This window comes from Pungitius pungitius, chromosome 21 (assembly GCF_949316345.1).
Source record: "Pungitius pungitius chromosome 21, fPunPun2.1, whole genome shotgun sequence".
Classification (NCBI taxonomy): Eukaryota; Metazoa; Chordata; class Actinopteri; order Perciformes; family Gasterosteidae; genus Pungitius; species Pungitius pungitius.
Genome location: NC_084920.1, coordinates 6,363,855 through 6,388,047, shown reverse-complemented (window position 1 = coordinate 6,388,047; position 24,193 = coordinate 6,363,855). Strand labels below are relative to the sequence as shown.

Here is a 24,193-nt window from a genome sequence, read left to right as displayed (position 1 = left end):
CTGTCTTCTTCTTCTGCACTAAAAGGTGAAAAGAAAATTACAGTCGCCGAAAACAGAAAATTGCACGACGAGACGATGCCGCCTGTAAAAGTGTAAAGACCTCAGCAAGTGGATTGTTATAAGAAAATTCTACCGGTTTTCTCCTGTGGTTCAAGTTGCAAGGATTCATTATGCAAAAGAAGTCGAATATGTGTACACAGCTTTGCATAATAGCGGCTTGCTGTAAATACGCTGTGCCGCCCAGTCACTGTGGCTTATTTGTTTTTAAGTCCTGCAGACTTCGGTGTGGCCTGTTATCTCGTCCAGTCTATTAGGATATTTAGATCGAAGCAGAACGTAAATTAGTCCCCAGGATTTCTTTTTGGGGAACATTTTGCTGCCCCTAATTGGATGAATGGATTTATTTTGTTTTCGGGAACAACCATGGTGAGGCCTCCGTTTAATCTCCACAGGAACCTCATCCTGCTTCCCCACCCACTCACCAGATTGATTGTATCTAATACCAAACAATGGCATCAATGAATTCATGTAGGTTTTCTCCCTCTTGGGTATAGAGAAGAAAGCGAATCATTTGCATGCAGGTGACATGTTCAAACAGGGAAAGGTAAGATGAATCAAAATGCAACTCGACAGTTTCCTAATGTATGAGCTAATATGCACACACTCTCCTGCTTTCTTTTTTCTCCCCTTTGACTAGTCGTATCCGATTTAGCGATTTAAATTTATATTCAGGATTGGTTTTGATGAAAAGGTCTCTACTGATTCACTGGTTCTCTGTAGTTTTGCTGACTTCAACTGAATTCACCGGAAGATTTATTAAAACATCTGCAAGACAAAATTCTCAACCATAAGTTAAGCAGTGGCCACAAAAACCTTTTCCTTCATTGATCCATTGTGCTGGTGAGTGCTTCCGCTTCAGGATGCTTTTAAGGGTCGACATATCGTCTTACAGCCTCAGCCTGACCACGGTAACCACAACACACACATCTGGTGGAGAGTAGTCCACACTTGTGTGGACCAAACAAGCGTCGCAGAGAGCAAGATTCATGATGGTGGAGTATTGATCCCTGAGGCAATTTAAATCATGTTCATAGGGTATAACTTACCCCACGGACGCTGAACTAGGTGAAAATGTGTGGAGAAACATGGATATGTGCAACATATTGAATCTGATCTATTAAATATGAGTTGTTTTACAGGACACTGATTTATTGCTTGTGCCTTTGCAGCTTAGGGAAAACAAAGCAGCTGCTTTTTTTTCCAAGTAAAAGAGTAGAATGTGGCAGAAAAAAAGGGGTGGTGCGGCTTATCAAGATGCCAGGGTTATTTTATTTTATTTTTCTTATGCTTTTGTCACATCCAGTTTGAAATATTTATGTTGTCCGATGTCTTTTTGATGCAATGAGACGATACGTTAAATGGCCGCTCTTTCCTACACATATCTGTGTACTCAGTATACGCAAATAAAAGCAGCGGTACGTAACTAGGCCCAGCTGTAAGTACCCCATGCAACTTTTAAACAGCAGAGCTGTATAATCTTCCAGGATCCAACTCTGTCTGCTTTGTGCAACAATTTAAGCCCATGACAGTCTTATCAATCCGGTCCAAGAGTGTTGTAACCAACCGCTGGAAAACGTCCCGTTACCCTGAATTAGAAGAGTGGGAGTTGAGGAATGAAAGAAAATGTTCCAGTCGTTGCCACCTTCCGCTGTCTGGGCCGACATTACCGCTGAAATGAGAATGACCTCATCATACGCTCAGCCAAATCATCATAAATGACATGATATTAACTCTGCCAGACAGCTTCTTTTTTTTTTTTTTTAGTTCCCCATTTCTGCTTGAGTTTGTGGTTCTGTGCCCTTGTTATCTGGCCCTCCAGACTCCACTCTCACTGTGAGGCACGGGAGCAGAAAGACGGCGGTAATTCATTTTGTGCCACGCCACAGGCAAGGCTCTTTTTCCCTTTTGCCCATTACCCCCAGACCAGACTCCGAGTCTCAGCAGGAGACTGCTCCCTTCCTCCTTGGCCCAGACCCAACGTCCTCCAGGGGGGGCCGAGGTCAGTCGACGACCCACTTCAGATTCTGTCAGCGCCACCCGCAATCATCCCGGGGACTCTGCTCCACTGCGGGGAAAACTACGGCAAAAAATGGCAGCCTGTGAGAGTCAGTCAGACTGGGGATGCCATGGTGGATTTCTTGCTCTTCGTCCAAAATAAATGAAATCTACCCAAAGTATATAATGTGTCTGTGTGATGTTTTTTTAAACTATGAACAAAACTGTAAAAATGACTGGCAAAAACCATAAAATTAAAATGAAGTGAGCGAACCATAAATTTACAGGAATTTTCCTTAACAATTTTACAGAGAAACACATTTATTTTATAGATTTTTCCTGTAGTCACTTCTTTTTACGGGTTTTTGTTTTGCAGTGTACATAAAAAGTCAATCTCAAGTCAAGACATGTAGATTGTGTAAGAAATAAAAACATAAAATAATAATTTAGGCACCCTAATAACCCAGAGATAGTTCACCAAGCCACACAGCCACATATTTTGTTTTGTGTCATTTAGTTGTTGACAATATTCCAAAACAGCTTTGTGTTCTATTATGGTTTGCTGTTGCATCATAAAGCGGAATGGTGTGTTTCCAAGGTGAAAGACTCCAGTTAAAAGAGGCACAAGTTTCAATTACAGCCGAGTGTTTTTAAATCGGAAGACGCACATCAAATCCAAGATGCTTGGATGTTTATGGGTTTAGAGTGGCATGATGGAAAAGCTATTTTTTTTCCTAGCAATATTGCCGACAATAGTTTTTTTATCTTTACTTTGACGTGTTGTTGTTCATGAGGAGAGAAAAAGAAATATCCCATTAACAGGATCTCTCCTATCTCCCTACATAAATCACTGACATGGAAATGAAACTGTTCTGACAAAAAGGGAGATGAATAGAGGAATACAAATGCAAAAACAAACATTCATCCCTTCCTCGTCCCCGTTTCACGTAAATGCACCTCAGCCGTCAGAACAACTTCTGAGTAGACAATCAGGAAGGCAAAGAGAGCCTGAAGTGATTTAAGGGACAAACAAAATTACATCTGAGTTTCATTCTTTTCACAGGAGCTAACCAACGTGGGTTGAGCCATCGATTCTTTGTTAAAGTGTGACAAAGGCATAGATTTCTGATTACTGTGACAACAATTAAAAACACCTAATCAATCTTTTTACCTCGGCCACAGATAAATAAAATCATCCAACAAGACAGCTGTCAGAAAGTGTGTTTGAAAATCCTGAGGAAACATGAGGGTTTTGGATAATCGATCAATACTTTTGGTCTGCGTAGTCTCCTGTTTCAAAGGGTGTTTTTTCCCCATGAGTTACGAAAGGATAAGGTTCAAAAAACAAAAACTAACTAAAAAGTCTGTAATTTGTGGGAAATGCCTTTTTAAAGGTCACCAACAGAATTGACAGAATATCAAATAAAAAACAATATTAGTTTAAAAAATGACCATCCTATACACATATGAATCTTTTCCAATGGTTGGTGTAGTTTGATGTAGTTATAAATTACGATTTGAAATGAGTTGTCTTACTTCTAGAAGAGAGCCTGGAAGTTACATTTTGGCTCTACATTGAAAGTTGACAGCTCACTAAATGTAGCTTAAGCGCAAGTTCAGTCAGGAAGACAACCAGTCTGACTCTGTTTGTCTCCTTTGTAATTACTCTATCAGCTGATTGGGGGCGGGCACATTTTAGTAACCAATCAGATTCTACACACGGTTTCCTTAAGCCAATCACGTTGTCGTTGTCAATCTTTAAAAGTGTTCTCCTCTCTGTTGGCTGTCAGCTGTCATTTCAGCGTGTAGCTGAAGCGACCCTCCTCCACCCCAGTCCCCTCCAGTTGGCATCAGCATTGTTCCTGGTTCGTCATCAGGTTGCTGCTATTCCTTACACCACCTCCACCAGTGTCTGGACTCCAGGGGGATTGGGCTTATTGGACCTCACTATCCCTGCCTTCGGGGGTAGTACGTCATGATGGAGTCCAATCGCCAAAGACCTTGCACAATTCATATTTTATGCTTGTGTAATAAATTATTGTATTACTATTAAACGAGTCTCTCCTGATTGAACTGTAATGATGGATGACTATTTCAACACGGCTTCCCTTTTTGCAGGTGGCCAAATCGAGGCGTCGTGATTAAGGCTCCAGGTGTGTTGGAAAAAAAAACTTTAGGTAACCAATGTATGTTTGATGAATTGATCAAGAAGCATTGAGATTGGTGGTTTGCTATGCATGTAGCAAAAACCCTTCAGCACAGTCAATCGTGTTATGTCCGACTTTTCTTGAAGATAAGGTGTGCAAAAATGCGCACATATTAGTGACGAGTCATATATAACCATTTTTCTGAAAATAAGGGACTTCCCGACAACTTTCCTCCTCTTAAACCAGTATCGCTCCCTCAGTTCTGTGTAATCGTTGCTTTCTGTCCCGTTTGTCGGAGATGAACTCACAAATTGACCCGATGCTTCATCACACAGCCATGATTTGTTCCACCTGAGCTGCCTCACTGAGGAACAGCTGACATTTGCTCACTCACTGTGATTCCTCTCCGTACTTCGCTCTGTCTCTGGCACTGCTTCACTCTCAGTTTTTTTTTAGGGGAGATTTTGATTTGTCTGCAGTGTAAACCAATCTGAAAAGCGGCTACAGCTTTAAATGATGAACTCTAGGAGATGGCAGCTGCAAAAGCAGCCCACTGATGTCGCCCACAGAGCCCAAGAGGGGCTCTAATCCTTTGGAGAGACTGGAAATATGAATCCCCCGAGCGCTGCTGCTGTTGAGTGCATGTGCCACTGCTTCATGCAAACCTGGGTATGAACTAAAAACTCGCTTGATATAAGCAGCTGCATTTACCTCATCTTGCCTGCTTTCTGTCATGTCCAGGTAATTATGATATCACTCCACAATGTGCAGGTACACTTGAAGTAAATGTTGTGTGTTGAGAAAGCCTTGATGGTGTGGATGAAGTGAGAAGCTGGTGCCGGCGATTGGCTAGATCACAGGTTTGATTCCTCTTAAAGGTTAAAACTAGTGCATGTCATTTATGTTATATTCATTTTCTGACTTTTTCCAAAGGAGACGTTCTTGAGGGAGCTGCTTTTTATCCGACTGATGAAACACTCTATAAGTTAGTTTGGTCGGCAAATGAGCCACCAACCAGAAGGGAACGTACAACAAAGCCCCTCCGGTTAAGCAATGTTCTGGCGGAGGAGGAGAGCAGAGCTAAAACCATATTGCTTTTTTACCAGCAAACGCAGAGGATTAAGTAAGTTTCCCTTTGAGAAATTAACTACTACACAAAGTGGAGATGAAAGAAGAGACAGAATAAGGAGGCCTGTTTGCCTATTCAGGGGGTTTAACCACGTATTAAAAATCATACTGTTAAGCTTCCTGACATATGCTAATGAAGTGATGTTTACATTTTTGATTCGCCACCTAAACAAAGATAAGACAAGCTCTCGGAAAACAGCAAACCCTGCACCCCAAACACATCCATTGAGCTCGTCACCAAAGACATGACAGCTTTCTTCCCTACTAACAACAATGAGCGACTCATTTCCATATTAATGAGCGAAAAGAAAGGCAATTGGTTGGATTGGTGTGTGTGTGTGTGTGTGTGTGTGGGGGGGGGGGGGTAAAGCATGCAGGGGGCGATGTTGCTTCTTGTTGTCTTGGCACCTATTGACAAAGTCTTCAAATAGGTTTTTAATGACCAGCCTAAAACCCAGTGAGCAGCCTGCGAGGCAATCATATCAACCCGTTGCGTATGCATGTCGTGCTGCGCACCGTCGCCATGCCTCCGCTGCGGTTGCTCCTTGCGATAATGTCTGGTGTTGTTGCCGCACAGGACAGATATGTACAAATTCGTGTGCACGTGTACACTTGCTCATCCGTAAAAAACACACACACGGCGCTAAACATTGAGGACAATAAGCGACATCCTCATCATTTAGGAAGCAGGGTTCAGCACACCCAAAAGAGTAAATACACTACAATTAGCAGCTCTGTAGTACTCCCCGACGATGTCAACTCCTTTTAACCTTTAACATAAATTCCTTTCACCCTAACCTGCAAGCGAAATTTCATGCAAAAAATGTCAGTCAGGCTTAAAAATCTATTAGTCATGTGGACTTCCTCTCAGACGGTGATGTCCTTCAAGGGCCATAAAGGGAGCTTTGTCTGAGAAAATAGGTCACGCCCTACTTGCCCTCAACGAAAAATATTTTAAACATTTTCCGTGAAGCTTTGCATCTGTATTCTGGTTCCCAACATGCACACTATTGTATCTCTTGGATTTGAATATTTTGGTTTCAATCTGGTCATCAATCTGTGTATCATTGTCTCAGGCATTTATTGTGATACTTGACTCAAAGAGGCTTCTCCCAGACATAATCTTCCAGTTCATAGTGCATGTCATTAGCCCTTCTAAATTATAAACATCATTAGGAGAATTGATTCAACTTAGCCTCCTGGGGGGGCTTCAGTCCGCTGTTCCTTCATGGTGGGAGCTCATTTTGAGTGTGGTGTCAATCCTATTTCACAAGTTCAAGCAGACCAATTGGGTTTTGAGCCGTTCACCCCCCCCCCCCCCCCCCCCTTTTATATCCCAGCACGGTGAGGCCTAGTCACCTCATTAGCAAAACAGGGCAGACTGTGTGTGTTTGTGTGCAGCCTTCATGCATGTGAGGCGTGTTTTGAAGAGAGGGCTTGTGGGAGGGGGGGACCTTGACAGGGTCAAGCTGCAATAACAGTGAAGAAGACAAAAAAGGTGAAATACTCCTCTGCCCTACAATGCGGGGTTATTTATGCTACTTTTTTTTGTTCTACTACAACAAAGAAAAAAAAACCAGACAAATTAAATTGCTGTATCTTACCGAGAAATGGAAAGTGCAGCTTTAAGCAGCGCCTGAGCAGAGCATGAGGAGGGGAGAAGTCTGCAAGGTGGGAGAAGAATGACACGGGAAAGCAACAGAGGTATAAGAGGCGACTGAAAAACGACTTGGCCACAAACACCCACGCAGCATGAAAAAATAAACCTTGATATATGAATAAAATCGCCCCTTGAATTCTAATGCGACGTAGCCGTTGTCAGCCACTAATTCTACCCCGTGTAAGAAACATGGTGGGGGTGATGTGCCTTCAATAATTTAAACGTGGATTGTTAGATGTGTGTCTCCAGAGGGTGCAATCGAGATAGCGTGTTGCTCAGCTCTCCGCAGAGACTCCCCGTGAATTTGAGAGTATGGAGATCGGGGTCAGAGTTCAACGTGGAAAGGTCTGTTATGGCGCCACACTGGACCCATACCTCCTCTTTTAATAGGACGGCGCCAATCTCTTCAATACTCCAGGCCCCTCTCTATATCCACGGAGATGTTTTCTGTTGATACACCGCAGGATGGAGGGTGGCCTCTGCATGTAAGATAAATCTAATCTTTATGCTAAACCCCTTTGTTTTGATCTTAGAGTACAACTGGTGAAAAGGTTCATTCTTTGGTTCAAAATGATACGACTGATGACTTATAATTGCTGGCATGGATATTTAACTCTAGATCTGACTTAAGGGAACATAATATTCTCAAAGAGCATATGAGCAGTGGGAGTGGAAGCGATTTATTTCTTCTCTTTCCTTCACATAGATTAAATTAGCTGCTTTTGTACTTTTCAACATGTGCACAGTTTTTGCAATGCATAAGAAGACAGCGCCTTGCAGGCAATCCTCATGTTGCTGCCCTGGCAAGATAGCTGTCTTTTCCTTTGATTCCCAATGTGAGCTGTATCTGAAATCACCAACTTGGATTTCAGTCAAGAATCAATAAAATCATGACTATAAGATTCACCACAAATTTGCCACTTCTATTTTTTCCCAAAACCCCCCCAGTGAGAGAGGTCGCCTTTTTGTGCCATGAGTCACAAGCCCTCACATCAAACTAGAGTTCTGAAAGGAGGTCGGACAATTGTTGATGGACAGATTAATACTGGAGCATATGGAGCCCAGGCAGAATATAGAAATGAAAAGCCAAACACTACACATACATAATTGACATCACTGACGACCTTGAGTGGCACTTCTGACACAATCCGCGGCCAATTAGTGGACCTCACGTAGTGACAAAGCAAGCTGCACAATATGAAACATTGAAAGACAGCGTGGTTGCATGAATCTCTCGCTGGGCCACACTTCCGAATGCATATCAGGGGAAAGCCCTTCACGGATTAATGCAATCATGTGGATCAATGCTGCTCCACAAGTTCTGAAAAAGAGGCAAAGTACTGGAGGTCACGTGCGTCACCGCAGAGTCTTCATCAAATCAATCGAGCATGGGGGAGTCCAGCATGGACAACTCAGTCAAACTATTTTTAGCGCTGCTAAATCAAATTGTCATGCCGATAGCAGAGCCACGCTGCTACATGCAGAATAATCCCTGCAGAGGAATCAAACAAACTCCTGACATGTGCTCTGTGTTCTTACCAAACAAAGGACACGTAGGCACGTATACTCACAACTACAAGGCACACTCACTTAATGGTATTGTTTCATGAGCTTTCATTCAGCTGTGAACCGCTGGGATCAATTTGAAGGTAAACCATTGATTATTTGTCGGATCCGTCAAACATCCTTGAACAGGTCCTTATAAAGCATAGGAATAGGAATAGCAGGAGTTATAGATTCACTGCTGACACGAGCAGCACAGACAGATTCATAATTCCGCGTGGAGACATTATAGGCTTATTGCTTGTCCCAACATGCCCAGACGGTTAGATATGGGCTTCTTCTTGGTTTATGTCATTGGTTTAAACGACCAGAGACCCCGCCTTGATAGAAAAAGGAGAGTTAGTGTGACTACAGCCAAAGAGAGAGGGGAGATAGAGAGAGAGAGAGAGAGAGAGAGAGGGAGGGAGGGAGGGAGAGTGAGAGCGAGCGAGGAAAAAATAAAGCAGTGAAACAGTTGGACGGACGCGGCGTTTGCGAAAAAAAGGCGCTCGGCCGTTGGAGCCGTGGACGTGTGTGACACATTGTAGCCGGTTTCCCGTGAGGAAATCCCTCCTCTCTATCCCAACGCCGCTTCCCATCTTTTTTGCTTTCTTTCTTTCTTTCTTTTCCTAAAGAAACCGCTTTTATAGCGCACGGATGATTAAAAAGGTGGAATCAGAATTGCTCCAAATCTTCCCATGAAACATTTCCCCCCGGAGCGGATGATGCCGCCGCTGCTGCTGCTGCTGCTGCCGACGACGTGTGCCTAAAAGAGAAGAACAACAACACAAAAAAGAAAAAGTCGGCTTCTCAACTTGCGCCCAGACGCCATTCATCCAGGTAAGACCGCAATTCACAAGCGACGCCGCTCTCCCACGTTTAATTCAGTTATTTCCTATTTATTTTTAGAGTAAGCCGCGACGGGCATGCCGTCAGGTCCGCATACGAGCTTTTTTTTGGCCATGTGTGTCCACCTTACTGCGCCATGAAGATGGGAGGGGGGGGGGTATGGTCGGGTGTGGGTTTGCAGCCCAAAACACACGCACGCGCACACACACACGGACATTTACCACGTAAATAAACCTAGCGTAGCTGTCCAATTCAGACGTGAAATAGCCCGCGTTTTTTCTCCCATCAGCCCCCCTTCACCTTTGCATCGCGACGGTATTCGGTCAAACGCACCGACGCTGTGTGTTGTCCCCCCCCCCCCCCCTCTCGTACGGAGTGTGTAGGCAAAAAAAAAAGAAATAGGAAGTGTGTGTTGAAAGCTGGCGGAGTTGTGCGCGTGTGTGCACACGCGCTTTCCAGTGAGGCTATTTGCTCATGAATCTTCTTAATACCTCACTATTGACCCCCCCCCCAATCCCCCGTGACTGAGCGTGAGGGAAACAGTGTTGGGAAAGACGTCATCCTGTGTAATCTTCCGCGCGCCGTTTGCCGCTGCTTAGCCTGGGCATCTCTCTTTTTTTTTAAAGCACAAATGACCGTGGAGCACATCTGCTGTCCGAGCTGCATCGCTGACCTCACGCGTGTATATTTGTTCTATTGCACAATTTCACAGGACGTTGAATACGCTGGTGCACACACCACACCGGAGGATCTGAGGCTTCCTAAACTTCTTCTCCTTTTTTTCCATCCCAGGGACATACAAGCGATTAAAGCAGTGGATCAAACACCTGCATTTGATTACATTTTGCCTCGAGGAATCCCAGCTATAAAAGGCTTTTGTAGTTAAGCGTGGAAAGCTGCAGATCTGCATGTTGGCAAACACTGCGTAGAGATAAGAGCTTCATCCTTCTGCTGTCTGTTGTTTAGTGAGTGAAATACAAGTGAAACCCGAAGCCCCACGTTTCTCCCTGCAGGCTCCAAAACATGTGACTTTGAAAATCACTGGAGTAATAAGGATAGATTTATTTTTGTTGTGCCCCCCCGCCCCTCCCTCCCTCCCCCCCCAGGACGCTCTGCTGCATTTTACTCCGGCTAATTAACTTGTTCATAGTAGCTGATGTTTGCAGTGAGGATTTAACGCAGAGCCGTCTGTGTAAACTTAAATAAACGGTCAGGAGAGTGCATATGGTGTGTGTGCCGACAGTGTTTGAATGATCTGCTAATTGCTGTGTGTTACCGTGTTAATTACACACGTCCAAGTATTCATACACATCGTTGAGATAATTAATTAACTGATTGCTCTGAAAAAGTGAGAACAGGACAAGTGTTTCATGAGCGATCTTATTAACAACAAGGTAATCGTTTATTTTTTGATGCCTCAAGCTGATTTGGGGGATGACCATGGTAAAGCGGCTCTTTGTCCGGGTGCCCATGTGTGTGGATCGGACGAAGAAAGGGGGGCGGGGGGCTGAAGGGATATAAGGCCGCTACAGATGTGTCCAGCTTGGACATCTGCTCTGGTGTGTCGCCCATTGTCATGGGAGCAGTTAAGATGGTGGGCAGCTCGGCACAACAGGGCTCCCCTTGTCACAAAGAGCCGTTAAACTGTTGCAGTCACAAGTGCAGCAGGGAGCCGGTCACAACACGGAGCAGTGTCCCCCCGCCCCCCCCGCACGCCAGGTACATTCACCGCCATTACTGCTGTTCTTCTTCCCCATGTCAATTCTCCATTCATAGCCAACAAACTTGCCATTCATAAGTTGAGATTTGTGTCACATCATTTTAGCAGAACACCCACCCCGCCCCCGTTCCCTGTCTGTCCCCCTCACCTTCCCCCATTTTTTTTGAGACGGTGAATAGACATTGTCGTATTTTCCGGAGAGGAAATTGAACAGACTCAGTTAGTCGACCCTGTGAAGAGCCTGCCCTCTGCCATCCTCTCCCGTGGTTGCCGAGCAGCACCCTATCACTCAAGGCAATTGAACGTCTCGAGGGGGGTGTGGTGGTGGGGGAGCTCAGTTAGCCCCGTGCAATATTTTTTACCATCCATCATAGTGAGGCCTGCTCTTCGGGTGAATAACAGTGGCTGCTAAGTTCTGTGTTAAAAAGTTCCCTCGCCGCCGACCATTAGAAGGGATTTATAGAGGCGGCGTTCCTGGAAGTGCCACAAAAGGGAGACGGAGCATGTTTCAGGGTCCCCACGCACCAAATATGTCACGGATACAATTCCAGTTCTAGTTTGTCTTCTTAATAGGTTTCCTGGCTCAAATGATGAGACTGATAGAAAATTAATCTGCAATTTTGCTAATTGATTAACTACCAAAGTCATTCATCAACTAAAACTGAAGAACATTTGCTCGTTCTAACGTCTTAATTCCAAAGATATGCGGCTTTTCGCTTTCGCATAACGTTGTTAATCTGATCTTTTTTTCGGTTGGACACCTTGAGGATGAGCAGAATTGACCCTGGAGTTTTTTTCAAACATTCACATTTTCTTCGCAAAACAATGCATGCTAATCAGGGCTAATCCTTAGTTAGAAACTGCGTTTGTTTGATCATTCAAGTAGAAGATGAAGAGTGCATTATCCCTTGGTCATAATAAAGTAATGTAACCACACATTGCATTACATCGTGGTAATACAATTCAATATTTACCGCATTATTAAACATATAAAGCAAACAGCCCTCTATATGCAGAGCAGTTATTTCCTTTGTAACAAGTCTTACAGCAGAGATAGTAATGATAATGATCTAATACTCACCACAGGCTTTAATAAGGATTATTTAATGTATGCACACTGTGCTACTGAGCGGCTAAATCTTGCCTCTGTGTCCTTTCGAATGAATCTGAGGGTGTGCATTAGTACGTCTGTGTGCGCGCACTACCTCTGGATGAAGTCTTTGATCCATAGATGAGATGGAGTCTGTCCTTCGTCTCTTTTCTTTTTTTCCCACTGAATCTTTCCACTCGGATGAGATTGTTTGTTCATCAGAATTTAATACAATTGGGAATGATTCTGGTAGCGAGTGAGGCGACGTAGAGCGCACTGTAAATGAATGCCTTACTGTGCTCCTCTTAGGTCAATTTGGAATGTGTGTTTTTAATTGGTCTCTGAAGGGTAAAACTTCTCTTTTCTCTTCCTTCCTCAAAAGTGTCTGCGTGATGTGACTATGTTGAGCCGAGGGGCCCTCGGAAGCAGCGGTGTTCATTTGAAGCCCGGCGAAACGCGCTCATTATCTCCAACCAAAGGCAAGATTGATTTAGTTGAAAAGCTGGTGGTGATTTTTGAAAGAAAGAAAAAAAAAACCACGGAGGTAGGACGTTGAACTGATCAAGACGGTACTTCTTGCAGCGGGTTGCTCTCGGTCTAAATGAATAAGTTTAAAGCCGGAGCGCTGCTCAGTGTCCTCGCTCCTCGCTGGTGAGTGAAGGCGTCATCACTCACACTCTGAACCTTTAGAAGATGGGACATTGAGTAGATATCTCAAAGAAACATTTCTTTGCTTCTCTTTTCTCCGAAAGCACTCTTCATCTTTTTAGCACGTTGAAGAGTGTGCGTGTGTGTGCGTGTCTGTAAGGGGGGTGGGGTCAGGATTTTTGTTAACCCCCCCCCCCCCCCCCCATCATAATTTCTTTGACAGTGTCAGCGATTGTGTGTTTTCTGGAGATCCGCGGGGGTAAAGGATAATTGGAACCGCGAACGCCTCTTTAACGCTAACGTGAAAAGTGGGACCCTGAGCCGGCGCCATTCTCTGCGCCGCACAAAGGGACGAGATCCCGAGATAGGGCCGGCATAAGAGATCCACAGTATTCTCTAACACAAACGGAAGGGCTTATTCGGACTGAAACGGTACAGCAGCTGAACCGAGTAGCAGACTTTTTCAGCGGGTATTGGATCGGATGTAACAGGCGCTCTGTGTTGTTCTTTTTTTATTATCTCGCAGCACTCGGCATTAGCATCAGGGGAGAGTGAGGTGGCCGTGTAATAAGGTGGAAGTACACTGTCTTCTAGCTGTGTAAAAAAGGTCAAAGTACCAGTCGTGCTTGCGTTAAGGTTTTGTGTCCAGCAATTAGACTTATTAATTATCTTCCCACAACTTAGTACTTTCATTTAATGCATATTAATTGATGCGCTCCCAAAAACCAGGCCTCACATAATCCACCAAGGATTTCTCAAAGGCAAGCACAAAAGGCTTTTATTATCTTAAGGAGGAAGCGGTCTTTTGGGACGTAAAGTGCTCCCTCCCAATTGTGTGTTACATTATCAAACAGACGTAAGTGAAATGAAATTACAACGTATCACAGGCACGGTGAAGGATCCTGTTGAATAATCACCTCAGCAGAGCCGTTGGTGTAATGTCAGAATCGTTCTTTTGGATCTAATGGAGGGGAGGGGAGGGGAGGGGGGGGGGGACGCGATCTCAAGGTTGAACTGTGTGAAGGCCAAATGTTTGCGGAGGGGGGATTAATTTCATGTCCCGTAATGTGATTTGCAATATCTCCTCCACTCCCGCCCTTGGTTTCTTTGGAGATGTAAGAGCCTGATGAGAGCTGAGGGCAAAGGGGTGGGGGGGGAGTATGGGGGGTCGGGGGACGGGAGAGCCGCCGTAGCTACTGCCTGCATTTATAAGTGTTTACAGGACTACAAGATGGAATTAGGGGAGATGATGCACGCTCACAAACTCCCAGTCACTGCCTCATTACCGAGTGCAAACTCAGATATTCTCCTGGTGGGCGGTGCAGAATACTCACATAAACGCATACAGACGCGCAAACCCAATAACTGTGCATCATTAATTGTATGGTGGACTTTGACGCGGGGGGGGGGGGCGCACCGGGGGGCCAAGCCAATTGCTGCTCATGCGGCCTAAGAAGCGCACCGGGCTCGACTCTTTATCACAGCGTATCTGCATATCGGCCCGCCTAATGGATCTGTTGGGTTATCTTGTATCCTGTATGTTATGTGTTATACAAATGGCTGCTACAACCTCAGGGAACCCCACCGTGTGTGTGTATGTGTGTGTGTGTGTGTGTGCAATATGAGTTTTTTCATTATATATATGATCTTGAACAAGCAAAACTTGTAGAAAAGGTACCATCTGGTACTGACCCAGCGTGCTCCACACATTGTTCTAATCCGAGACACCGTCAGCAGGACGGGGGCTCTGCGAGTGTAGGCTCTCTGTCCTTATGATTACAAAAACATTTCCAATCGCCGCTCCGATTCACCGCTGCGTTCTCAGGAGCCTTCTTAATCCCGCCGTTGGCAAAGGGGTCACCTGACAAAACGGCGAACGGAGCCGCGTGAGGAGGAGGACACGAGCCCAAGCAGTCACTGGATATTAGAGCTCCTGGAGAGACGTATTATGTGTCGGTCCTTGACGGTCGGCAGCTCCCACCGAACAGTGAGTTAGGTTCCCCCCCCCCCCTCTCCCTTCCCAACACAGTATTTACATGTTTTGTCTGCGCCGCGCCGGTTGCTTTAGATCTCTGGTGAAATCTGATCTTGTTCCCCTGTGACAAGAGAAAAAGAGACAAACGCATACAAATGCTGTTTCAGGTGTCCTCTGCAGAATGGGTTTGTGTGTAAAGCCTCTCTGAGGACATTTGTTGTGCGCTGCTGGGGACGGGCCCTCACAAACAAACACACATCGCAGAAACAGTACATGTCCCCTGTGTTCCTGTGAAAAGGGTTTGTTTCATTAAGCACGCCGTCACTTTTCCTCCTCTTTCTGTTTTTGGTTCCCAGATTCCAGAGCCGAAGTCCGGTTTGCTTCCACTGCGCACCAACTTCCCCGCTTTGGACAATAGTCCAGGTGTATTCAGATAAACCGACTGCGCTTTAGGTTTATTTTTTTTCGAGATTGAGAGCAAATCGTTGCAACTGTTAAAACTTCCCAGATTTATAGGACGGTGACTCAGAGGTGTGAAAACACTCGGCGTGGAGTCTCTGGCATTCCTTTGGTTAGGAGAACGAACGTCTGCTCACTCACACTTTCCAATCTCTCATCCCGTCTCTTCTCCTCCTTCTCCTCTGCAAGTTTCCATCAAACCCCCCTCTGCCCAGCTAGGGTCTCGCTGCTTATGTAATATTTTGAAATATTTGTGCAGCATCAGGGGAAGTCAGGCATGCCAAAAACTGTGCAAAACGTCTCTCCGTGCACCCCGTGGAGGAGGGGACAGATGGCGGCCCTCGTTGGCGGAGAGACGACGCGCGCACGCGCGGCTGAACTGGGCCAACGCGACTCCGGCGCTCTACCGACAGCGGTGGACACAGTCACGCGCGCACCATCAGCCTGAGATGCTCGCACGTTGCTTTAATCACGGCACAGTGGTCACCGACGGAAGAGTTCACGGGGAAAGTTGGTAATCACCAAAGCCCCACCTGTGAGCCAGGTCGTCAGCGCGCCCACCGCATGGGGCCGCCGGATCGTCCATCACGACGTTAAGGAAGGTGACCCCGGAGTGGCTTTCTAAATCGGGCCGTTAATCACCGCCACAGCGGAGCGCGGGGCGCCTTCCACCCTGTTCGCCCCTTAACAACTCTCTGGGCAGAGTCCATTACGGAGTAAACAGACAGCGGAACCCTGAAGAAGTGAATGAAGAGGCCCAGGCCCGAACTCTTCTTTTCTCCCCGCGCACACGGGGAACGCCCCCTCCAGATGTCCCCCACCGCGGGAGGCTGTGAGGCACATGCATGAGGCTTACCTCCATCCGCACACGCACACACACACACACACACACACACACACACACACACACACACACACACACACACACACACACACACACACACACACACACACACACACACACACACACACACACACAGATCACTTAATGGGGAAAGGGGGGTGGCACTTCAGCTGACCTGTTACGAAATAAGACAAGAGCAATAATGGCTGAAATAAAGCTGTATGTTGCTCTATGTTGCTTCTGTCAGAGAAGAATATTGCAGCCGTGTGTGGTGGGGGAAAGAGAGAGGGCCAAAAACATCTCCGTAACGAGAGTGTTTTCGTGAAACACAGACAATGTACCATCTGCACACGGCAGGGTGTGTGAGCGACACTGGACGACTGCTGTGAGGAACTATTGCATTGTTATTAAATGGCTGTTGCCTCACTGGCAGCCATATTAAAAGGCTGGGATCCTGTGCCTGGTGCAAGGCAACGAGGAAGAGAAGGAGGGGGGAGTGGGGGTTAAAATAAAGAAGAAGAAAAAAACAGAAGCTTGAAGCCAGCCCGGCCTTCTGGACATGGTGACACGACGTGCAGCTGCGATGGCACACATTAGAGGCGGGCAGTACAAACGTTCTTCAAATCGAGGAGGCAGAAAAGAGGCTCTTTTTTTTCTCTCTCTCTCTTTCTCCACTCTCTCCTTCCCCTCTAACCTCTCTGCCTCCCTCCTCCCCGCCCACCACCTCGACTGGCTCGGCATCTCGTACAAAGTGCAGTGAGAGGACTGCTTTTTTTTATTTTTTCAGAAGCTGTGGCTTAAGGAATGCAAATAGAGCAGCTCTGTCCACAGCGAGTGCTGTTGTCGGGGGTCCGATTTATTTCTCATTCAATGCTGGCCACGTTTAAGGTGCCACTCTGTTACCAAAATGAATTACGCGTGCTACCAAGTCGTGCCTCCCCTTCCATGGCCGAGGAGGCGTGGTCCATTCTGGCTGTAGTAGTGACATTGCCCCGTTGCCCCTGCCCTATCTCATCCTCTCACACTCGGGGCAGTGAAACAGCTCTTAGGCTTGTGCACTCGCCAAACTATATTTGGAAAGAGAGATCTTTTCTTTTAGTTACATATGTTTCGGATCCTTGACAAACTGCCGGGCAGTGATTTCCATTCTGTCCAGCCTATTCAAGTTATCTCTCCTTAAGTCCTCAGTATAAAAGGCCAATACTTTTTTTTAAAAAGTTTTATTTAAATTGTTACTCAATATTCATCATATTTAGTTTTTTTTTCATCTTCTAGCTTGACCAGTGTATGTTAATGTGTTTGGGTAAATTGTATACCGTCTTCTACATCGTTGAACGTTCGGACCGATCACGGGTTTAGGAGCCAAATGGAGCACTGGTGGCACAAGTGTACGTAATATTTGGGAGGAGATGAAAGATGATGTCATGGAGCAGGGATTGTACTGATCACTATCTTTTCCTGCCCTTGGGAGTATTGGACTAATGTCCAAACTACTTTTTTCATTCAGAAGTAAATACCTTTGATGACTGAGCTCCTCCTTTTTCCTAAGAAAAGTTTCCACGAGCCGGATTTTTGGTGGCTGTCATCCCGCTTGACGAAACCTGACATTTGGAAAGGTCTGTCGGGAGGATTTGTTTGCGACGGCTTCGAATTACACCGAGCACCGAAGGGACGGGAGGAGAGGGAAGGACGGAGGAAGAAAAAGGCTCCTGCTTATTCAAATGTCACTCCTACGAGGTGAATGCCTTATTCATTTATTTTTAAAAGCAGGGCATGGGCAATTCTCACAATAGGAAAACATTTCTCTCCACATTTCATTCTGTGCATGTCTCTGTTTTTTCTCTTCGGCTCAAGCTGCGTTATTGGCAGCCCGGCTCTAAGCCTTGTGAAGCTCTGCCAACATCTTGACAGTAACCACAAACCATTTAGTTTTGTTTTGTGTAGGTACGGACTGAAGGACCAATCACTCGGGTCCTATTTAAATTTGAGGTTTATGCGCTACTCTATATGCAGCCGTATAAAATACGTATTAATTTTCTCCTGCTCTCCATCCAAGTGCAGGGACAAAGCGAGAATCGCTTGATGTGCAATCTGGGGGAGGGGAAGCGGACGGGTAAAATAATCGATTAGTGTTCTGCAGTTTTTCTACACGACGAGGGATTTTCAACGCTCTTTATTTAAGAAACAGTTTTTTTCCCTATGTTTGCTCTCAGCGCACTTACGAGTGCCTATGGGACCCTGCCTGTCACTGACCTTTTTTTAAACAAGGATGAGAAGACCGAAATACACTGCGTGTCCCTTGGTGATGATAGTCAAATGTCACTCAAACTGATGGACCGCAGCCAACCAGACACTCATACTGAGCTTCCGACAACAGTAAGGAGGAGGGGGGCGCCGAGCCCTCTATCTCCTTCGCCTCGATAAATAGCTGATGACACCTTTGGATTAAGCCCCTCACAAGTCATGCCAGCTGCTGGAATCAGATGACAAGGACCTTCGTTTCGATGTGTCTTAATCGGTCTCAGATGCTCCCAGCGTCACGTATGAAATCTGAAATAAATGAGGAGGACTCGAGTGATGCCTGTACTTGACAACGGTTTCACAAAAAGCTTTTTTTGCCCCCTTTGCCTACTTTTTCATTCTGCCCTGCTGAAGTGACACGTTTTCATTGGATTACTGCCTGACTGTGATTGAACCACAAGCACTCGGAGCGATTGTCAAGCTGCTTCCCACGTTGCCAAAGACAGACTTTCAAACTCTGCCGCCGTAAAAACGCGACATATATTTTAACAGAGGCATTTCCCATTATCAAACTAATGCATAGCAGAGTATGCCGGGGCGGGCTCCCCTGATTAATGGAACGATTACATAATCCATTACACTGAATTATGAATGTGCTAATGATGAGCTCATGTTGGGTAATGATTCCTGGAGTTTGCTTGTGTAAAATTTGAACAGGATAGCGGGGAGGACTTCCCGTGTCTGCAGATGCTCCTCTAACCACCAGGGAGTAAGGCTAAAGAGGAAAAATAACATGTAGATGGGCTACTTCCTGCGGCACGGCTCGCTGACGGAATGTCGTGGATTTGAGGATCTCCCGCCACGACAACACTACAGGACGTGCAGATTTGAAAACGTGTCTCCCGTGAACCTTTGATGGGAACATGAAGTGTGCGATTGAGAAAGAATCCACGGGCATGAAAACGACATGACTGGGATGACAGTCGGCGCCCGAGCGCTGTCAAAATCGTCTCGCCCCGAAAACAGGCAAACATGGAATTATAAGCATCGGCTCCTCGCTTACGTTGTTGTCCGCTCGCTGTGATCTTCCCGGACGTGTTGTGTAGCAAGAGCCCGTAAATAGCTCTCATTTTCTGAACTGTCTTTGGATGTTTGTTTTGAAGTAGAAATAGGCCGGGTACTTAATTCATCTAATTGCTCATTGATCCGTTGTACATCTAATCAATGCTGCACCAGGTGATACTGTATTTAGCAGAGTAGTGGCAGGGTTCGTGTCTGCTTTCCTGGCCGATGATCAATTTGTCATTTAAAGCGCGCCAATGTCACTTTTTAGCCCAAACGGCTCAATGCCAAAACCTAGTTATGGGAAGAATCTTAATTCCGCAACAGTCTCCTCCAAGCCTAAGACTGCTAACATCAGCCCTTCGGAAGCTACCCAATGTATGCAAAGAAAACCCCTTGAGTGTATTGAATTGGGCGAGGGTCTAATATAATGCTTATAAATTCAACATTCCATTTGTGTGTTGATTACTTTCAAATGTGGCATCGTTTGGCTTTTCAGCAGGAGGGAATTTTCTTATTTGAGGAAAAAAAAGAAAACAGTGCTGCGGTTCAGGTTGTGTCACGTTGGTCCCACCTTTAGTCTTGTTAAATAACATTAAGAGTAGGAGTACATATAAGAATAGAAGAGAGAAGCAGAGCACTGTCATGGAAACAATAAATTCTCACCTGCGTGGATAACCCTGATGAACGAGAAGAAGTTGGACAAGGATTTCGATTTCATTCCACAGATTGTGTGAAAAGAAGACAGCCGTGGCGCTCGTAGCAAACAGTGCACCTCTATGTTGATTTTAAATAACTCTGTTGGTGCCTCACGTGCATCTGACCTCACTTGTGCTTAGGGTTGGGTCTCGTTTGAATTTGAACGATTCTGATTCCTGGTTTCGATTCCGGTTCCCAGCGATTCTCGATTCTGATTCTTTTAAGAGGCAGGGCCAAAGAAGTTTAAGTTATTTTAAAATATTTAAAATGAGCTACCTAACCAAGGGTCTTTCTGAAGGAAATAGTCTGACCTTCTCCATCAATGTTAATTCTATGAACTTTACTATGAATTTCTAACAGGGCTGTTTTCAACTACAATATAAATATCAAACTATGAACTTCAATATTGTATAAACATTATAAATTATGAATATATTTTAACAGGGGTACACTTTCCTCAAGAGAGCTTTATTTTTGAAACCTCACAAAAACACATTTACACATGAGTGTATGATACTGCAGGTACTTAAACGTTACCTTGCTCCCACTGATGGGCCCTTGGAGCCAGAGGAAGAGGCAGCGGAGGACGGGCGGCGCAGCGCGTCAAAGACGGGGCACACTCTCCCAACCCCAAATCAGGGACACTTTCGCTGACGGGGGGGGGGGGGGGTGCTAGCGGTCGACGCGGGGAGTGCTAGTACAATCTTTTTTTTCTTTGCAGCGCCAGCCTCACTGCTCATTTTAACAGATAGGACAGCTCCGCTCGGGCCACCCGGCACCCGCGCGCACACTGGTCTGATGCGTCACAAATTCACAACAACCGGGACGCTGCCCATGTTCGATCGCGCTGTTAAGCCAACACTTCCGGTGGACGCTTCTTCGTTGGTGTTCAGCGGTTTCTATTTCCGGTGGACTGAGAATCGAAACTAGGAATCGAATTTTAAACTTTTGAACGATACCGGGTAAATCGCAAAGCTAGTTACGATTCCAATCGATTCCCGATCCTCGATACCCAACCCTACTTTCCTACTTTCCCACCGGTTTTCATCCAGGTTACACACCCGTCGTGTAGTGCAGTGTGTAACAAAAGTCACAATACACAGGAACTGCACGCTGCGCTTTCCTTCATTAAATATTTCACTAAAAGCATCCGTCTAACGGCGTCTCAGGGCTGATTTCTGGTTGCAAGCTGACGCTGACAACGATCTCACAACATTTGATTGGCTGCTGTAAACAACCTCTTTTTAGTCAAATCAAAATCCTCCTTTGAGCGCTTGACAAGTCTTCAACTTAGCTGTCGTTCGCGATGTTATTGTATTCCCCCGTGACAGGCGACGCTTTAGGATCCCGCACACGAGATCTGTTATCGCTCGTGGCTCGGAAAGGCAAGGGAGGCAGAATACTTCACAAACCCAGTCTCTGTTTCCAGCGGATCCTTTTGACACAAACTGCACATTACCTTCGGTCAAAGACAGAAGTAAGGCAGTAAGGTGCCGTCGATTCAGCCGGTCCTGAGATTTCACACCAAAGGAGAGAAAAATGTCGCATCACGTCGGAGCGTTTTAGGATGAGGGAAATAAATATGTGAATAGATACAAAGAAACTTAGCCGGAGATGCCAGGCTCAATCCCTGAAACAACAGTGAGTTTTAGTTTCATCATTATTACTATCAACATACTGCAATCTATGCAAGTGCAAACAACAATGTGCATGATTAGAGAGGGAGGGGGGGTCTTCTTTCCTCCGTCCCTTCTCGTGGTGTACTTTCCTTTTTATTGTTTAGCAACAAATTGCCGAGGTCAGCTGACATCTCAGGCTTTGTGAAGTACGCAGCAACATCGTGGTATATCTAGTTTGAAAATGTTGCTAAAAACACTGGCTCTGTATTCTGGTGTGAATGCATGGGGGCTTCTCCGGAGAAGATGAGATGTTAATTGCAAAAACAAGTTTTAATTGGGCTTGTGTTTACAAAATGTTGCCTTCATGCCCTAGTTGCACGTACAAGAATAAATGGGTTCCTCGGGAGATTTCTTTTCGTCTCAGTGCATTATACGTGGGGTGTTTGCATATGTACCACACAATACGTTTCTGTCGGGATGCGGATCTCCCTAATATGCGCCGGTCGCCTTTAGTCGCGTTGATTGACATCCATTATTTTTCGAACCCGCGTGTTGGTCTATTGTTGCTCGCGGCGGATGTTGTCTGCATTAGACTCGGTTCATTTGAAGTTCAGTGTGCGAGTCCCGTTTCCTTAAGTAAACAAGGCAGCTAGTCCACCAACTTCCAGCTGTGGACACTTATCTGCTTATCTGTGGGAGAAAATTGTCTTCTTTCCGTACTGCCAGCTCTGCGTGCTTTCTCAAGGCAACTGAAAGTGTTTGTCTACAGGGAGAGAGAGAGACGAAGGTGTTCAGTGAACTAACCGGTGAAAGGAAAAATCTCCAGCATTTGAAGCTTTTAAGTGAATTCCGTCGGTACTTTGGGGGGAAATAATGACTTTGAGTGAAGAGCAAAACCCGTACTTGGTTTCTAGTAAAGCAGTAAAATGCTGTGACTGGTAGAGAATGGTGTCTTTTCTCCAGGTAGGACTGGGGAGATCTGTTCTACTACTTCAGGATTGCTGCCCATTAGTTTGGTTAGGGTTTGGTCTAGTTAGGGTTTGTTTACTTACATATGTAGTGTTTGTGTGCTCCCAGATATGAACTCTGCACTTCAGGTTGCATCATTTAGGGACTCTCTGTAGAAGTCACAATGAAGTGAAGAAGTCTTACTTTGCTTATGACATTAAAGACAAGTTCAGAATGCACAACGTAAAATAAATTGTCGGAGAGATATTGAATGGGGATCTTCTTCCACCTCCTTAGGAGCCGTGAAAAGGAGTTATCGTATGCATTGTAATTATGAGCCATTTATGTTCTTCTGGAGATTCTTTAGTCAAGTAAAAATGTTTCATTTCCCTCTCGCATTGCATTGCAAAAAAGGGATATAAAAATCAGACAGACCTTAAGTCCCCCTCCTCAAATGTGTAATTTAAGTCCGGCCCAATTCTTTCGGTATACATTGGAAATGGAAAAAATAGATTTTCCCAATTTCTTGAACCCCATCCGATTATAAATGTCGCTCATGGGTCATTTTTTAAGCAGAATTCATATGAATCATCGTTGCATTTGAGACGGAAGCCCCTTCCGTTCGAAGGAGGGTGGTGTGTGGTGGTCCCCTCCGCCCCCCAAATTATGCGTGGATGTAAATGACAGCAAGGGCAACTCATATTTCAATTAGCACCGAAGTCATGACTTGACCAGAATTTAAATTCATAAATTGGTCAATTGGTCAAAAAAAGCAACAAACATTTTCTTCCACCAAAATGTTTATTAAATGTTATGGTCTCATGGATAGAAGATAGAAAGATGTTTGAATAAGTGACCCGTTCTTCTTCTTTTAAATGGTCAGTTTTCAATATTTTGCACTATTTTAAAGAAAACAAGGCATTGAACTATTCAATGATTCCGATTCACTGGTCTGCAGCCCTAACCCGTCAACATCTCACCTGCAGTTCTCTTCACGCTTTTGAACTTGAGGTGGAACAAAAGTCTGTCAACATCCGGTCAGGACATGTATTACCCCGGGGTCACCGTCATGCTCTGCCTCCCCTCATCCTGCCCAAATGAAAAGGGTTGTCTTCTTGTTTAGTCAGCTTGATGCTGGATTTGTGTTTTTTCACAACATCAGCATGCAGCACTGGAGAACCAGAACCAGGACCCAGGGGACTCTGGATCTGTGTGTGGGTGTGTGAGAGTGTGTGAGAAAAAAAGCTTGTCTCAGTTATTGGAATAGCCAGTATGTGTGTCATCTCCAGAATGCAACACCAGCTTGGCCCACTTCTGCCTGACCGACTAGACATTGCGGCTCATCTGGGCTCTCCCTTCTTGTCCCTTTGTGTTTAATTTCCCCTCTCTCTCTCTCTCTCTCTCTCTCTCTCTCTCTTTGTCTCTCCCCCCCCCCCCTCCCTTGCTCGTGTGGGATCCAGTTCTCACGTCTCTCCTCGACAGTCGGAACAGAGCTGCCGAAGCTCGG

General features: G+C 45.5%; 1 protein-coding gene across 3 annotated transcripts in view; it reads left to right on the top strand.

The window, feature by feature from the left end:
* Positions 1-8,954: 8,954 nt before the first annotated feature.
* LOC119213146 (C-terminal-binding protein 2) overlaps positions 8,955-24,193 on the top strand; it is a 72,239-nt gene continuing 57,000 nt past the window's right edge. For all 3 annotated transcript variants that reach the window (XM_037464222.2, XM_037464220.2, XM_037464224.2), the window contains exon 1: positions 8,955-9,372. The gene's annotated coding sequence lies outside the window, so the exon portion shown is untranslated. The remainder of the gene's footprint in view (positions 9,373-24,193) is intronic.